The 18926-nt window shown below is 47.2% G+C and overlaps 1 long non-coding RNA gene across 1 annotated transcript; it reads left to right on the forward strand.

Annotated features, from left to right (window-relative positions):
• The first annotated feature begins 513 nt into the window (after positions 1–513).
• Positions 514–3789, forward strand: LOC309576334. Its single transcript, XR_014226670.1, has 3 exons — positions 514–614; positions 3514–3571; positions 3679–3789. It is a non-coding gene; the product is annotated as an uncharacterized lncRNA (long non-coding RNA).
• Positions 3790–18926: the final 15137 nt, after the last annotated feature.

Raw genomic sequence — 18926 nt, forward strand, 5'->3', positions numbered from 1 at the left:
TGGATGAACTCATAATTGACATGGATTCCATTATGGCTAATACCTGTGTCAGAGCTGCCACCGAATATGGCCTGCAAATCCAGTCTGGGGGAATTCCCTTTAGAGATATGACCCAGGTGAAGCAGACTATTTGCCATGAGCCTGTGAGGAACTGAGACTTTAATTGCAAACATATGGCTGGGTAGCTTTCCAGCAAGTGAAACCTGGGGGATAGAGAGAGACCTGCTCTGAAACAGATGATCCAGAAAGGCTTTCACTATCTCCGGCAATGGGTTTCTGTGCTCTCCTATCACTTTGTGCTGAACAGAAAATTGTAAAGAAAGGAAAATTATGCTGAAATATAACACTGGCAAAAGGAGCCCTGTGATTTTAGGAAGAATAGGGGTGAAATTAAGTTTCCCGTGAATTTACTGTGACATCATTCCCTGTTTTTGTCTTTTAAAAGGCAGCAGTCTGATCTTCGGCTTGTTCCTGTACTGGAGAAGATATAAGGTGGTTTGTGTCATGAACAGTTGTGCCTGGACTCAGTTCCAACGTGAGAAGATGGCCTAGAGGACAAGAGTGTCATCCACTTGTGATGGACAGCTTGAATTGCCTGTCTTGGTGTTCAGCAGGTAGGGAGAGTGCATCGTAGAAAGGATGTCAGCACCAGCTCCTGGATCTGATTGCATCAGGGACAGTAGGGAACACCTCACCCCCCACATCCAGGATCAAGATCAACAGGGTGTATGAGCACAGGCAAACTGACAAGACCAAGAGCCTGAGTTAAAAGGCAGCTCCCATGGGAGTTGGGGAAGAGTCCTGTAAGGGCTGCTTGATGATATTTCACGTTACTTCTCTTGGCAGTGTGATCCCAGCTCGCAGTAGCACCCTATCAGAGCTGGTCTGTAGAACAGGCAGCCAAACCCCAAGGGAAGGGGAGAGGCTGCAGAGTTTTCAGTACAGTCAGGGCCTGGGGAAAGCAGACTGTGTGGTTAATCTTGTCTATTGCTATCTCTTCAGACTGTCCCAAAGGTTTTCCGTGCTTCACAGAATACCTTTTAATACTAGGAACTCTGGGCGTGTTTGTGCTTTCCTCTGGGACCTGGAAGCATGACTTTATGCATAATGAGAGGCAAAGAACTATTGTCTGTGTGACTGGGAAAGTGAAGGGGAACGTGGGCTGGCATTGATCTCAAGAACAGGATGGATGAGCTCAAGGGAGTTTACTTTTCTGGAGGTGTTTTTGTTTGTCCCTGAGAGGACACAAACTTAACAAGGCAGAAGCTGCCCTGTGGTGGCTGGACAGGAAGGTAGCTGGGCCAGTCAAGTTTTGTAAGGTAGAACAGCACCTTCTGGGTCCTGGCCTGGGAGAGGCAGCTCCTTGGTGTCCCAGATGGCCAGTCCATGGGGAGCTTGGGCCTTTGCAGGGCTGGAGGATTTTGACTCCTGAGTGTTGGAGGTTCAAGTTCTGGACAAAATTGAGGAAGGCCTGTACTTGCTGTGGGAAAGGGATTTCTCCCTCCTGGAGCAGGCATCCAGGTGACATGAGCAACACCTCAAATGTCAGCTGGGAGGTTGGCTTTTGGAAGAGAACCAAAGATGAGTTTGAACAAACACAGCAACCTGTGAGTGCTGGTTTTGTGTCCATAACTGCACTTTTCCATGTGACCTAAACATTAAGGTTTGAGGAGGCAAAGATTGTAAGTAACTAACAGACAAATTGCTGCTTTGTGATGATGTTTAGCAGTTCACACAGACCAAAGCACCAATTTTTGGTCAGGATAATTTTTTTTAAGGCAGTGTCTGAGACATCTGTGGCAAAGGCTCTGGTTATGCCAAGGAGTTCCTGAGAATGAAACCAAGAAAAATTTGGTCTGCAAAAACTGAAGCATTTCCCAGTAAATATTCCCTTAACCAGTGACCACATGTCTGAAAAGGAAGATCTATGCAAAATGGGAAGGGAAGTCTCACAACAGCACTCTGTAATAAAATAACAACAGCAATGTATGCACACATGTACACACACAGTCGTTCCAGATAAATTCAAATATCCTGCACTCCAAAGTTGGTACACTTCTATTTATTTTTATCCTTATGACTATGAAATATATTTTTCCTTGGACTAACAGTTCCAGACAGAAGTGCTGTAGACAACTCTATCAGCTGCTGCTGCGGGTGAGCTCTCTACTTTGCCTGTATCAATGGATCTACTCCAGGTCTTTCCTGCCTGTAATCCTTCTTGCAAATCCCAGTCCTCTGCTCCCTCAAGTCCTGCCCTCTTTGCTTTATGCATCCCTTTCCAGGACACTGGAATGCATCTCCACTTAGATGTTCTGTTGCCAGTGATTTTAGCAGATAACATCGAGGCACACATTGGAGCAGAGCCATTGAAGCAATAGTGGGATCTGTTGGAAGGAAGGAAGTGCAGACAGGAGAGAGAAAAGAAGGCAAAAAGATAGAAGTAGAAGGAAGGAGAAGTGAAAAGCAGAAGGTGAAGAGAAAGAAAGGAGAGAAAAAGCAAGGATTCGAAAGAATGACAAATTACTCCTCTGGGCCATGTTATATGCTGCATAATTTACAGTAAAATGAAATACTGTTAATCCATAAAGGCTGTATTGTTCTCTCTTTCTCTTGGCCAGCTACTGCTGATGTAACCAGAAACTCTGTTCTGGGCTGAAGCAGTCAAGAGCCTTGCAAGAGAGCCTGGTGCCCAGACTGGAGCTGGAAGAGGGATTTGGCCTCTGCTATGAAGATTTTGAGGACTCAGGCTTAGAAGAACCCAGGGAATGTGAGGATGTTGAGCAAGCTTCAGGAGCTTTTAGTCAGTGTTTCTTCTACCAAAGCTAGTAAAAATCCATCTTTAAATCTTGTTCAGGAAGATGTCAGAGCTCTCCTGCAGAGTTAGTATGCCTAACACAGAGACTAGCTTAGTCATGACAGGATAAGGCATAGTCCTGCTAAGAGTTCATATATCCTGCAGGCTCACTCCATGAGACGTATAAATGTGGGTGGGTGTATATATATATATATATATATATATATATCTGTGTGTGTGTGTGTGTATCACTGTGCATAAGCTTATTCAGGTATCTGTTTTCTCCAGGATCCTGGCCAGCTGGAGCAGGAGAGGCTGCCAAGTCCGTCAGGTTGATGGAGCCAGCAGGCTGCTCCACCTGACTGTCTGGAAGCATTCTTTTGCTCTCTTGGGAGCTTCCCAGCACATCTCCATTTCCTCTGAAAGAAGGTTTGCCCATGGCTGCCAGCATCTGTGGCAGGTCTTCTTTCCATGGCTGGTGTGGCTGCAAAACCCAGAGACCCGTGGCCCTTCTTAGCACTGCTTTAGCCATCTCCCAGCTGCACAAGCCCTGAAAATTTCCAAAATGAAGTTCATGAAGCAAATGAGAAGACACAGGCTCTTTGCTGGTGCATAGCTGCTTTATAGGGATAGAGGGGATGATCTCATTAAGAATTCTGTATATGCCACAACCTGGTGAAAACAGTAATAAATCATGATTTTCTTTTCTTTTAAAGGAAAACTTCATTGTCAGCAACTGAGAAGATGCTGAAGAGTTCCAAGGTGCACGAGGAGGTAACAAGGGGACAGCTAAAATTTATATTATTGTTATGTTTCTATGCTAATATCAAGAATGACCCTACTGAGAAAGCAAATTCTTTGCTCATTAATCTGTTATACAGGTGCCTTGCAGGAGCAACGCAGAGACACAGAGAAGATTTTCACCACTTGATCTCAGCATGTGGCTCTCATCTGGTGCTGTGCTCCGTCTGCTCTACCTGGGACAGTGTCAGAACAAGTGGGGGTTTCAAAAGTGGTCTATATGAGGGAGAGCAAGAGAAGTTCTGTTTTCCTCACTGCCCAGACTAAACAGGTTGCTCCAATTACACCTCCCCTTCTGGGTCCTCTTTCCAAGGAGAGGTTCTTAACAAGACTTGGAAGCAGAGGCTTGCACAGCACTTGCATTGACAGTCTGCAGTTATGCCCTGCTCTTTCATTGTCCAACGGATGGTGGCGTCTCTTCCTGCTTCCGGCTTGTTTTATACCTGGAAGAGCCATCCCAAATGTGGGCACGGTAGTGAGGTGGAGCCCTGAAGTGAGAGAGGGACAGCAGAGAGATAGGAGAGGTGGAAAAAAGCACCAGCAACTCGCCCAGGATGTCCAGTGGATCCATAAGCAGGTACCATCACTGTGTATTTGTGAAACAAGCCAAGACGGGAGTATCCTCACTGATTCTGGCTGACTCAAGCAATGGGTCTCTTCTCCCTGTCCTGAAGTGTGAGGTGTTCACCCTGGCAAGGAATCCATCACTCTTTGTTCAACTCAGTGTAGCTTATCCCACAGAGAAAAGGCATGCAACGCCATGCTCTTTCTTTCTTCCTTAACACAGAGGTCCTCAAGCTATGACAAAGAACCCTGACAACCTTCTTTATGTCTTTTGGAGCACTTATACTTGTATTGTTCAACTTTGAATAGAGAGTTTTTAAAAATAGTTGGTTCTCCAGACCAACTACAGACTTTTATAACCTTGCCAGCCAACCACGGATCAAGGGTGGGAAGTGCTATTTTGGCAAAAAAGGTGCCAATTTTTTCTTATTTTCTCTCTGTTGGTTTGGGTTTTTTTTAAATATAACAAGAATTCAGATAAAGAAGAACTGCATGTATAAAGGAGGTGAGGATTAGTGAAGAAGCAAACAGGAGATTTTTTTTGCTTATGTGGAAGGGGAGAAAAAATAAGACAGCTTCTTGTGGAAATATGGAAGGTCTCCAGTGTAATGAATAATAATTTCAAATATATTTTCTGAGATCCGAACAGTATTTATAGGCAAATACTGTCTCAGAAGGTAGTGGGAAAAAGATAACAGTTTTCCTAACATTGGCTGGGAAACAAAATTTGCAGTTCTGGAAGACTTGCCATTTCCATAGGAACCAGATGAGATGAAGCAGAAAGACTTAACAGAGGTGATTAGAAAGTATTTTATACTGAAAACAAGCTTTCTAGCTGAATGACATAAATTACTTTTAAGGGAGCAAATGGCTTTCTAGCAAATTTTAAAAAACAAGTATCTGCCCTTTAGTAACTGTCTTAGAGAGCCTTGGAGAGCAACAAGCTCAGCTGTGGAGTACAACATTAGAGGAACCATGGGGATCTTTGGGGTGGCACATTCCGGTGCTGAAAATCTAGTTTATGCTACCAGAATTTTGGAAGTCCTATTAAAATTTAAATACATACAAAAAAACCCCTACATGCTTCATAAATCAAGAAAGGACCTTCACTATTTTGCACTGCTCTGAACAGAGATTGGAGGTGAGTGATGTGGGCAGAACAGTTCATCCCACTGTTTGGTGTTTGAGAATTTTAACAAGAGAAATAATTATGGGTGATATCCTGCCTAATTTAAGGTTTTGTATTTTGACAAAAAAGATCTGCCTACTTTTGTGTTTTGTTTTGGCTATTTTAGCAGTAATAATTTTGTGGTTTCTGTAGTCACCTTCCCAAAGAAGGCAGCCATCACAAACAAACGAGCTACTTCCTCTGCAGTGCTATTTCTGTTTTGGTTTATTAGGGAGCTAAAAAAAAGCTTTGATCTACCCTCCAGCTTGATATGTTATGAAATATTTTCATCAAACTCTGCCCTTAATTGAACTCATATTAATCTCAGCAAGATTAATGCAGATCTATATTCTTATGGGTTTCTGGACAGTCAGATGAGATCTTGCAGTTTGACCTCGCTGGTTTTGAGTTCAGTGGACACCACTGGAGGGGCAGAGATATTTCTATAGAGACTTCATTGCAGGACTGGGGATAAGGGCAAATGCGTTTGGCCTGAAGCACAATTAATGCATTGCCTAAAGCTTGCCAGTATGTGTTGGTCCTTCTCCCATTGAAGTTGATGGCAAAACTCCCATGGAATTCAGCAAAGTGGGGTGGAATCTATACAGAAATTATTTTTCCCAGAAGAGCTTTGCAATAACCAGTGGATTTGCAAACTCCTCACTCTGACACATTGAAATAATTTGGGACTTTAATTCCATTTTGCTTTAATTGGGCTTACCCTGCATCTGAGTCTTCCTAAGTGGGTTGCTGTGCCTAAAATATGTGCAGGCATGTTTGCACTCTCTGAGGGAACATGGAAGTTAAACTGGAAGGGGAGGTTATGTTAGCAAGGATATTTTATTTTATACTGCTTCCAAAGGCAATCCTGTTTTGTGCTCACCACTTTGCCTTGACTGCTCTGTGCCTCTCCATACCAAATTGTGCTGGGATTTGATGATAAAGCACATCCTCTTTCCAGAAGCCCTGCCAACCCCTACACCCTAACTCACTGGTGTTCTGGTACCTTAGGCACTTTCTGGTCAGAAGGCAGACTGTAAATGTGGGTACGTCCAAACCCTCTGGAGGAAGAGAAGAAATTTCTTACAGAGCTGCTGGTGTCCATTTAATTCCCAGTTCCTTTGTTTTAGTGTTTCTCAGGCAGTGCCAGCTGAGACAGCTCTTAGCTGGATACCAGCACTTGCAGGGCCTGATTTGGTTCATGTCTTCTATAAAAGTTTTCCATCTCTGACCAAGGTATTTCACATCAGGGTAAAAATGTGAGTAAATCAGAGCTGGCATCTATCCCAGACATATCAATTCCCTTAATTCCCTTCTTCCTGTGGCTGTGGGACAATCAAAATAGGGAAAGTTTCCATTGCTATACCTTTATGAAAGTACAATATGTGAACGCCGTATCCTGAGTGCATCCAGTGCATTTCCCTGCCTTGGTCGCTACCAGCTGCACAGCTTTCCCTGGCAATTATGTGAAACAGAGCACTGCAGTGGAGTCAGTCTCTTGGCAGGGCTTGGTTCCAGGGAAGATCAAAACCCCTAACGTGACAATTAGTGAAACAAGGAGAAAGAAGATGGAAGCTGTCACTCCCAGCCGGCCAACACTAACACAGTCTGAGGGCAACGGGAGGTGCCAAAGTGTCCGCTTGAAAAATTTGGAGAGCTGGGGGTGGGTCAGAAAGAAGGCTGCTCCGAGGCCAGTTTTCTTGGCAGGAAAAGCCATTTGCAGTAATGGAGGAGCAGTGGAGGCAACTCATCCTCTCTGAGGGGACATGCACTGTCTTTTCTAAGATCCAGGACAAGCTGGCATTATTTTGCATCCCTGGGGCAATGGTACTTTGCCATGGAGCTGAGCTGGGTGGAGTGCACACAGCATGGCATGGATCCAGGGGTATAAACTGATGGCACAGGAATTGCCAGGACAGGGTGGCATGAATGGACCTGTGCAGGGGAGGCAGCCAGTGCCCTTGGGTGGATAAGGGAGCTAAAGACAGAATGTGGAGTCTGCTGCAGCATGGGCTAGAAGGCAGAGCAGAGAGCCAGGCCTGCCTGTAACGAGCCTGTTTATCTCCAAAGCAGTTTTTCTCAGACCCTGATCCACGGGCCTTTGGTGGGCAATAAAACATCCAGCAGTGGCTCATGAAACAATACTAAACCCTCTCTCTCCCCTCCAGCAGCCACGGAAGCAAGCACACAAACAAAATGGGAGAAAATAAAAGCTACTATAGATTAGCTTTCAAATTTTAGTCTTTTGTTTATTTGACTTGATATATAAAAAATATACAAGTTGGTCTTCTGATTATTGTGCTTTTCTGAAAAAGGTTAATCCTTGGACTTGAGAAGTTTAAAAAATGTGGCTCTGAGGATGCTATTTTTGGAGCCAATTACAACAGCACTGAAATGTTGAAAGATTCCTTTTGTTTGTTGAAAGATTAGGCTGAAGCCCTTCAGTCTATAAAAGAATAATAAACCCTAGCAGGATAAAATCCTTCATTGCAACAAGTATACAAAAGCCACCTCACAGTGGTATGTGGCCTGGGTGGAGGCACAGGGCTGGCAGAGCTGGCACTGAGAATTACTAAAGTTATCAGTGCCCAGAAAAAAAGACTGTGATCTCTTGCTTCATTCATACATAACTTCATCCTCCACCTCCTGCCATCATCTTGGACAGCATCTGCAAAATGAGATGTGTTCACACAGTGTGTCCAGTCCCTTTTAGTATCCTTCAGTCTTGTACAATCCACTCTGAAATGAGTTGTTAGAATGGAAGGATTGGTAAATTCTTGCCTCCTGAAGTCCTGGAGAGAAAATGAACTCTATTGATCTTTTCTTCCTGGCAAGTATTGCCATCTGGGCTGATTGGGGTTTGGGACCAGGCACGTATATCCTACAACTGAGTAGAGTTTGCTGCTCAGATAATCCCACTTAGATGAGTGGTTTCTGGGTTATTTGTAAAACACCTTGAGAGTCATCACCAGGACAGAGGGTTATGTAGCTGTGCCTGCCACTGATTTCATGCACATTGACTACATATGCAGGAGAGTATGGCTGAGCTGAGGAGCTTTCCAAAGGAATGCTAGGTTTGAGGACAGTCCAGGGTGCAGAGATGAAATGGAAAAATAAACCTGCACATGAAGACCAGGCACGCCTTTGTCTCGTTTGCCTGAAAAAACACAAATTCAGCAGTGGGAATGGCAAAAAACACCTCGGGGCAAGGGGTGGGGGCTGTGTGTGACACAAACAGCAGGTGATAACGGTGTCCTGGGTTCTGGGCTGAGAGCCACTTGTCCCTGCAGTCACAAGGAACAAGAACTTCTCAACCACTGAACAAGCCTGAGGCCTGATGGCAGCTGTGGGTCATGTCCAACTATCTCAGTCACAGTGTTGCTTTTGGAAGTTCTGTCCAGCCCTTTCCCTCCCAAATGGAGTACCGATCCTGCCATCCCAGCCTGCTCTGCTGGGATGCTGCATTACCTGTCACTCTGGAGTATTAGTGGAGCCCTAACAGAGCCTGATGAAAATCACATGGTGCCTTTCACTGTTGCCTTAGCCAAGTTTCAGTGTGATTAATCACACTGTTCCTGCCTAAAGTTCCCCTCCATCACCAAGATTTTAATTCCTTTCATTTAATTTCTGGCTGGTGTGTTACATGGAGCAGCACTGTTCTCATCTGTTAAATGCCTCAGTTTCACCCCAGAAAGTGCCCCTACTCCATAGCAAGTGAGGTGATTCCCCTGTGTCTCTTATTTCTTCCCAGGACTGTGGTGAGGATTAATAAGCAGGTATTTGCAAAGCACTGTGTGATCCTCTCAGTAAAGGGTTTATACAGGGGGTGAGGTGTTGCCCTTAACAGAGGTGGTGTGTGTAACCAGGTCAGCCCAAAGCTGAATGTGCCTTTGGGGCTGTCAGCAGGCACTGTGTGTCATGAGCACAGAAAGGAGAAGCTGTCTTCATTCCCCAACCACGACCCATTTATATCTCACGTATCCCTGGCATGGAAACTTGGCTGATGGGGATGAATATCTCTCAACACCCCAGGAGGGTGACATACAGCTGGGGTCCATGGCACGTTCAGGTCTTACAAAATCAGCTGCACTGGGGGTTTGCGAGGTGAAAGGAAATCCGCCTACACTTGGGTCTGCAAATTTGTCATCAGAGTGGAAGGGTTTTGGGGCAATGGGGGAGAAAAATAAACTCTTAAGAAACTGCTTTCTACCCCAGGTAGTAATTCCAGCAGAAAGGGAAAACAAGCCTAATCAGAAAGATCCCTCAAAGCAAAAAACCTGAAGCTCCTGCTCATGTGGTGTTTCTGCCTAATGTTTGGAAGGCTGTTTTGGACAGTTGTTCTCTACTGATGTAACCATCCTCATCCATTTCTCACCAGCGGGCTGATGGTGAGCTAAGGCTAAGTGTATGATGTTTGGATGGCTGCAGTTTTGTGGACAGGTCATACTTTTATCAGGATGTAGGGGTGGTGCTCCGGGGGCAGCCAGGAGTCACATGTCTAACTCTGACCTTTCAGATTTAGAGGATTTGGGATTTCAAAGCAGTCTGATGAATCAGAACAGACTGTAACTTCCTGCCACGTCTCCTCCTGGTGCCAGCTCAGCACATGGAAACACACATACAGACGTGGAGATGCAAATCTGGGGCTGTTTGATCGACCCTCTTGAAGACTGCAAAGCACAGCCCTTCCTGGGTGACAGAGTCAATCACCTCGGCAAGGAGGGGCCATGGCCACAGAGATGCAGGATGAGTCAGACACTTTGCCAGGGCCTGGGAAATCAGAGCGGAAGGCAGGGGTTTCCAGGACTCAGATTAATTGCCGGGAGGGGGTTTTCATGGAAGAAGGAGAGGTCAGTTACACTGGATAATGCTTTGGCTTCAACTTTTCTAGGAAGCTGCAGCCCAGAAGATGTCTTTTCCCTGCCAAACAAGGGCCAGTACAATGACACCCTTCCCCCAGGACTCCACCCACTGTAATGTAATCATTGAAAAGGAAGATTATTTCTTCTGTGCCACACATTAACACTGGAGCTGCCAGAGCAGCGTTCCCGTGCTGGATCTGTGCTGCCATGGCACACTGGCAGTGCCAAGGGGGAATGCACTGCAGCCTTAGGCCTGCTCCCAGCTCCAGGAATGCAGGGGTCAGTGAACGGGGCAGTACCATGTTGGCCCCCAAAAACTGCTGTGCTGGAGACAGTATCAAAGGGTGGGAGCTGCCTCTCTGCAGCTCACATCTCTATCCCCTTAGCTCATAGTCATTGAGCTCTGCCTTTTCCGCTGTGCTCTTTCCTCCCCTGTTGCCTTCCCTGCCCTTTTTATCACTCCAGTGGGTCCAGGCTGCAGAGATCAGATGGGCAATCTGCTCAGAATTAACAGCACCCCATGGAGGCTGCAGCTCAACCCCTGGCAGAGTCAGGCTTGCAGGGCAGTGAGGTTTTTCTCTCCTATGTGACTTCCAAAGATGCAAGCCAAGCCCAGCTCCTCATAACCATCTGAGGGGTCCTGACAGAAGATAGAAGATCCACCCACAAGGACTGAAGCCTGGCAGGGGGCTCTTTGGAGAAGGCCGCTCTCCTCCTGCCTGTGGGGGATGCAGAGAGCCACGGGAGAAGGTGCCTCTCAGGCACCAGAGAATCATCACCTGGTGACACCACGTCTTTAATTTCCCCACTCTGTCCCAGCACTCTTTTTAGGGAGCTGAGAAGAGGTGAACGCCTGGGTGGCTGCTACTGTCCCCTCAAAGAGCAGCTGATCCCTATGTTTCATTTCAAAGCAAGGTCCTCTCCAGGGCACTCTGTGGGTACATGAAAATACCCTAAAGCCTTTGCAATGGCAAAGCACTACATGGCTACTGTGCAAAGCAATGAGATTCACCCCTGACAGCTGCCCCCATGGAGAGCTCCTCAAAACATTGTCAGGCTTGCACCAGTACCTCTGAGGGGAAGCAGCTGCAATTTTTCTCTCTGTGCTCAGAGGTGCCCAGGCAGCAGCCATGCAGCCCAAGTGCTGCCCATTTTGTCATGTGCCATCCATCACACTGGAGGGATGGGCAGTAATGTCATTGTGGACACCCCTGGTGTGTCACAGCCACTGGGACTCCTTCCATGCAGTTCCTTGGGACCCACTGCAGGACGGGCAAGGGTGGAAGCTGACTCCGCAGCTGCTTGTGGCAAGTGATGCTTTCATCATCAAAGCATGATCTCTGGCAGCATTTGTGGGGATTAGCAACAGATCCTGTGCTTGAACCAGCAGCTTCAAGTTCTCCCAGCTCCATTCTGTCACCTTCTTCAGCTGTGTGTGCCTGAACTGAGCTGCCGCTTCCCTGGAATGAAGCAGGATCACTGCAAGCTTCCTGGGCCCGGCCACCCAAACACACGCAGGGATGAGGACTCCATTCCCCATCTCCAAGTGGGACAAGGCAGCAGTGCGAAAGGGTTAAGCCGTGTTGTTGATTGTCACATGGTGCTGGGAATGCAAAGGGAGCGAGAGAGGCAGCAGCACATCTTGAGTGCACATGTGGCCTCTACCACAAACACTTCAAAGTGCTTCCCTCAGACTGACGGAACAGCCTGACGCCGACTGTAAATGCCCTTGACACGCAGAGTGGAAAATATCAAACGCTCTGGCGTTCCCCCCGAAACGCGGCCTGTTCTCGCTGGGGAAGGCCTTAATGAACCTGCGCGGGAGAGGAGGCGGGAGGACAGGAGGTGTTACGGGTGGTTCTCATTTAGACCATGTATGGGTACATGCCAGCCCGGGCAACTGGACTTAATCTGAGGCAAATCCAAGTGCTCAAGGACATTTTAAAAGAGGCTGGGACATCAGCTTGAGGCAGCTCCATGTCAAGATCCCACCACACCTTCCCCCTGCCTTGTTGCCTGCCCCAAATCGTGCCAGGAGGAGCAAAAGGGTTTCCAGACTGGAGGTTTGTCCTTTTCCCCAAGGAACCTCCATCTCTTCTCAACCCAGTGCTAACTCCACTCCACCAGCCCCAGCCCTGAAATGCCCTCCCTGATCAGGTGCTTTTGTGACACTGGAATCTTCCCCAGCCTTGGCACAGAGCAAATGGCAGAGGAAACCTTATGGTGGCCATGTCCCTCTTCTGGGGCTGTGAGATGGGGAAGACCTCTTTGCCTCATCTTCTCCAAGCAGAACAGGCCTCTCCTGGGACATGGTCCTGCTCTGATGGGGAGGAAAAGCCTTGAGGATTGCAAGAACAGATCTCAATCACCGGTAGCATCATGGAGTCCCTGGGGGTTGTCTGCTGTAACCTTGTCTGGGGCATCATCTGTCCCTGGTCACATTTGACTGGCCAGGACATGCAGCCCTGGTGGCTTTGGCTGCTGTGTAGGTAGGTGACATCAGCCAGCAGTGCAAGAGAGCAGGGGAATGTGTCCCAAAGCTTTGAGGCCATTTCCCTAGGATGGGGGCCGAGCAGGGACCCTGATACAGGGAGAAAGCACCACATTCTCCTTGCTTCATGGAAACCTGCGGGCAGAGGCCAAGGCTCTGCCTGTGCTGGTGGAGATGCCATGAGGTACTGAAGAGTGGCCAAGATACAATAGCTCTTGACCCTGGCCCAGCATGAGAGAGACACAAATAGTCTCTGATGGCCCCTTTTGACCATGATCGCTGCAGACTTAAGGGGAGTATGAGCACGAGTGATGGCAATGGACCAAATGTGCACAGACAGATACAAATCTTTTGCCCAGCAGAAGAGGGGACAGAAAGACAACGAGCCTGTGTGCGGTCTCCTTGGCTCCAGCACAGCACACATCACTGAGAGGCTGAGCAGGGCCGTGATGACTGTAGGCAGGGATCCATTGGTTATGACACATTTGGCATGAATGAAATTGCCTCATAAAATACTTCTCAGATCAGCAAGAACTTGAAGGATCTTGGGAGGGAATTGAAGGAGAGGAAAGTTCAGACGGTCAACAGCAAGACCCCTCCTTGCATCTTGGAAGCAAAAGCAGACGAAGAAGGAGACCACCAAGGGGCAAAAGGTGTAAAATGGAGGTAGAATGGAAGTGTTTCAGGTCATGGAGCACTGGGTCCGCTTCCTGAGGGATCATATGAGCTGGATCACCTCCATCTCTCTGGGAGAGCAACCAATTTTCTGGATAACAAACAAGGTAGAGTAATTAAGAGGGTTTTAATAGAACATCTTTGGGGAACAGTATTAAGAGGGTAAACAGAACATGTAGATGCCACCATAAACTGCTGAGTCATAGCAGCACAGATATTAAAAAGCAAATCCAGAAGCCTGCAGTAAACAATAGGAGGTGGAAATCTCCACTGATGGAAAAAAAAGGGAATGGCTTGGAATTTATGAAACCTCCTGGGAAGGTTTATACCCCAGTAAGCTCTTGGTGTCCCCTCTGCTTGGAAAGGATGCTACTGCCTTCTTTAGAGTTATTGGTTTCTTGGAAGGGCAGGAGGTGGAGTGCCCACTCTCTGATAGATCATGGGAGGAGACTTGGAGGGTGACTTGGCTCAGCTGACTATAGAACATGCTGGGGAGCTTGAGGGGGTGGTGCCTGGGATAATGGGACACAGCTCTGAGGGAATGGGCAGCAAGGGAGATTGAGTTCAGCACTGGTGACCCTCCTGGGTGCCACCAGGGCTGGCAAGGATGGCAGGGGACAGTGGGCTGGCACAGCCAGGGGCCTCCCGCACCGTCCCCACAGTGACGGAGAAAGATGGATTGATCGCTGAGTTGTGGATTGATGACTGCTGTCAGCTGGTGGCCTGCCTTGCCTGCCATGGAACGGAAGCAGACTCCATGCCCAGTCTCTTTAAAGGCTTTTTGCCTCAGGATATGATTTATTGTTAGAAAACAAAGGATGTTTAAGGAAAAAAAGCCAACACAAAATAAAACATCACAATTGATGAAAGCTGTCTTTGGTCCCCAGTGGCTTTTTCCCCTCTTGTTAGCCTGGGAGCAGAGAGGGGATACATCCCCCCACAAATGACCGTAAAGCAGCTTCTTCTGCATTTTAGGTATGCAACTCTCTAGTCCCGTGATGGGCAGGGACTCCATAACCTATTCCCAGGCTGTCTCCCTGCCAGCAAGCATGACACTATGTGCAAACACAGAAAAGCCCTGACCAGAGCTATTTATACGTGATGAGGGACCAGATTTTTAAAAGCACAGAGGTGCCCAACTCTAGCCCCTGGTTCTGGAAAAAGAACAGCTTCCCTGGGCTAAAAATAGTTAGGAGTACAATTAAGGAGTGGAAGGAATTATTTAAACAAAATTGAATGGATGATAATCAGGGAGTGTTTGAGGCTGTTTCGTGAGATGCTAAGATCAGTGCTATCCTGGAAGGCTGAACACTGTTTTGCAGAAGCCAGCCCTGCTAGGAGGGAATGTGGAAGCAGGAGTATTGTAGGTTTAACATATATATCTACGTATACATAGATAAATAGCATTATGGGCATAAATATGTGGCAGTGAAATGCATATTGATGCTAATGACAAATACAAAAGGAGGAATCTGATAGTGATGAGTAGAAATCCATGAGAATGTGGGAAGAGAAGTTAAAGGTAGGAGTGAAAAGCCTCTTGCCACTAGAGTTAGTGATAATTATTTTAATGAATCAAAAAAAGCCAAATCCTGTAATGAGATCCCAGACAATAATGGGAAAATATTCATCCTGTGTGTAGAAGAGACAAAGTTATTTGTTCAACATTTATTTTTCTCTTTGGAAAGAAGTGGGATGACACATCCATACTTCATGGAGATAATGAAATATTTTGTGTTCTAGAAGTGATGAAGCTGAATGTTAAAGAGCAGTGATTAAAGTTAGACATTCTGCAGGATCAGATAACTTGCATCAAAGGATAAAAAAATTGGCCTGAGAGCTCTCTGAACCATTAGTGTCGATTTTTAAACAAATCTGGGAACTCTGGGGAAGTTCCAGAGGACTGGGGGAAAAATCTAACACCAGGCTAATAAGGCAATAAATAAGATGGGCTATGAAAACAAGCGGTGTTTGGCAGGACGTGGATCCAGAAAGACTGATCATAAGAAAAACCTTTACGGAACACAGTCCATATGGACTCACAGTATGTTGCATAATTAACATCAATCAGCTATGGCTTGCAGAAAATAAAGACTTTTTACTGTCTGTGAGGGGGTAATGACCTTAATTTACAAGGTGGCATCATCCATGTAGGTTTTTACGTGATGCTTGGCTTCCATCAGCATGGCATCTCAAGGGAAAAAGGGAAGAAAATCATCCCTGTATGAAACCAGTGCCATTGGGATTGGTTTTACTGCCCTATAACGGAGTTGGTTAGAAATCTGGAGATGCTGTCTGGTGGGGTTGTTTTGTATGAGACCTTGCAGGACTCTGATTAATGAGAGGGCTGATCATTGCTGGAGAAGCAGGCCGGCAGTCAGGAGAGGGCTGGAGCTCTTCATGGGCAGGCAGGTCCCCAAGCTCTGTCTGTGCTCATCAGTCCTTGTGTCATGGTCCCCAGCCCCTGCAGGGGAGGGAGCTCTTGCAATGTGCCAGCATTCCCATCTGGATTTCCTCTCTCTAAGACTCTGGGGTTGCTGTACATACCCAATCTGGAGCTGGGATGCAGCCAAAGCATGCCTCTAGATCTGATATTTGGGAAGCATTCTGGGATAACCTCATCTAGGCACAGCTTGGGTCCCTTGGCCAGGAGGACTCCCCTCAACAGTGTGTGTCTTAACCCAGCTGCATGCAGCGTCTTCTGCAGCTGGAAGGTTTGGCCAGCTGGAATCATGGCAAGTCAGACCAGATCCTTGGAGCAGCCTCTTGGGCTCATGAGCTACAGGATCCATCAGCCAGAGCAAAGGTGCAAGGGCTGCGCATCCTTCCTGGGGCTGCCCCACAGCTCCAAACCAGCTGTTCCCAGTCAGAGCCACTTATCCTTCCAAGTGGTGGTAAGGATCGTCTCCGTTGCAGTGTGTGACAGTCTGTCTGTTCCCTTCAGCCAAGTTTCCACAACAGCGGTATTTACAATCAAGTGCTCACACCCAGAGACGTTGAAATGCGGAGACAAACGCTCATGGAACCTGAGATTAGTAATTCCAGCTCTGTTGTTTTCAACCTGCTATGTTTTCTTTGCATTCTGAATCTTTTTCTTGAGCGTTAAAGACCCCTCTAGACATTTCTAATCTGCATGTAATTGCCAAGCATTTATGAACTCTCATTCCTTATTCACTGTAGGAGTGGCTTGCAGTGTCTCGACTAGGTCATGGGGCACAGGTCATAGCCCCTGGTTTAAAAAAGGGAATTGCTGACCCTGCAGGGCATGGAGATGGTCAGGCTGGGAAGCAGCTCGGGTTTTACACAGTGCCTTTGAGCCTGGGGCTTTTGGCAGTCTGACATTTTAGAGATACCTCTCTATGCATGGCTGGGGCACATCTGCCCACGTTGGGAAGCAAATGCAAGGGGAAAGTTGGGTCAGAAGAAGGTGGCTAACCCAGCACAGCACCTCCCTTAGGGTGACCTCCTTCCCTCAAGGAATGGCCTGGCCCAGAGCGGTGTCATTTCTGGGGGATGGTGGCCATGACCATCTGGCTCTGCGGTGCCTTTCTGGGGTCAGCAGAACAGGAAACCAAATTCCCTTTCCTTTGGTGAGCTGTGTGCTCCATAGCTCAGGAATGTGAACCACGACATGTTTGGCTGAAAAATGACCATTCTCAGGAAGGGAACAGGTCTGTCATGGTAACGGAAGGGTACAACTCAAAGCATGACATGCAGAAATGACACCTCAGGGCTTCGAATTTGTTCCCTGTCAATGCAGAGGAAGAAAACTGACCTAGACGCTGTTGAGGTTGACAAGTCTTAAATTTAATCTGCTCTAAAGGCAAGATGTGTCCCTGTGTTCCTGTGCACTGTAAGGCTGCAGCTGTTCTACCCATTGGCTTTTCCTGCTCTCTGGCCACCTCACAACCTCTCCAGCAGAGTGGAGAAATATTCCTGTCTGTGCATTGTCAAATGTGGGCTTCAGCTAGGACCTTCTGATCTGAAACTCAGCCCCAGGGAGGGGGCTGTTGCCAGAGGATGCCATCCCTTCTAGGACCCATCTGCTCTCTGCTGCACAGGAGCCTGTCTCCAAGCACTGTGGTTTTCTTGCCTCCATTGCCCAAAGGAGGTACAGCAAAAACCCTCTGGTCTTGCTGAGCCAGGCTTTTTCAGACCCCTCCCTCAGCCTTCCGTGAGGTAGGCACATTTCTTCCCTTTTCATTTTCCTGGAGCCCCAAGCTGGGATTTTTGGGGTTGGTTTGTCTGCTGTTGCTGCTTTTGCCTTTTTCTTCCTCTTTGTTACACATCATCAGGCAATTTTAGTTTCAGACCTTGGTTCCTGCAACCAAACCTGGACTCTCAATCCAGTCAGAGCTGTGCCAGGGGGTCTGACCCCCATGATCCTGGGGCGTTATTTCTGGAGGTCTGTACAATGCTCAGGGACCTGCAAGCACAAGACCTGGCTGGTGGTACCATGGGGTCCCCCAGGTTTTGCAGGCATGAAGATTACCTGGATCATTCTCCAGCTGCAGCCACTGGAATAATGATTGGGTTTTTTAGTTTTGCCAGTGCAGCCAAAGCCTTGAAGAAGAAAAGGCCCTGCCAAGCCAGCAGAACACATCCATCATCCCAGTGAAGCAAACAAAAACCAGTTTCAGGTTAATTGATCTGTCCCAAACAAAGCGTTTTGGTTTGGCCTTCCTCACTTCCCCGTCTCCTCCTCTCTTCTCCCATTGCAACTGTTTGGATCTAGGATCTGCTGGATTCAACCCAAAGCCACAGAGGGGTCCAGTCCACTTGAGTTAGTACTTCCCTGCAGACAAAATCCATATCTGAAAACTTGCATGTGCTTTTAAGTTCAATAATTTCCCCCATCATGAATTCTCTCCATTGACCTTGGTCCAAATACTTGAGCTTGGCAGGACCTTTGTTTATTCGCATAAGATGCTCTTCTCTTTCAGCGCCGATTGTTCATCAAGGCAAGGACTATATTTAAGCTGTACCCTGTGTTTACACAGTTGGCCGATGTGTTGTTGTGAAACCGTTGATTGAGGCCTGTTGGAAGATGGGGAGCGCTTGGCACAGACGGATTTTGTGCTTCATCCATCTGCCAAACACCAACCAACCTCTGCTGTTTCACAGACTCGTGATCTGACCAACTCTGGGCACTGTCACGGGGATGGAGAAAGGCCCAGCTTCTCACTCAAGGGACACATCTTGCCAGGCCTGGAGGCAGTGCTGCTTCCCAGTAAAATGGTTGTAATAATGTTTTAGCATGGGCAAGAGAAAAAATAAAGAAAGAAAGGACCTCCCTAAAACTCGTTCAAAGGGCTGGTGGAAATGGAGTCATGGAATTTTTTTGACAAATACAAAACAAAACACAGCCTGAGGCAGAAACCCAGCATGGAAAATTGGAGCCCGTTTAAAGTCTGGCAAAACTGTAAGTGGAGAAACTTCTATTCTCTTCTATCCTGATCTTAAAAAGCTGCCTGATGTCTCTTCTCAGCTGGGAGGAGAGAGTAGGGGAATGGTGGGTACTCACCTCAGAATGCAACTGGAATGTGTTAGCATTCATCATAGGGATGA

The sequence above is a fragment of the Coloeus monedula genome (genome assembly GCF_965178545.1).
Source record: "Coloeus monedula genome assembly, chromosome: 9".
Lineage (NCBI taxonomy): Eukaryota > Metazoa > Chordata > Aves > Passeriformes > Corvidae > Coloeus > Coloeus monedula.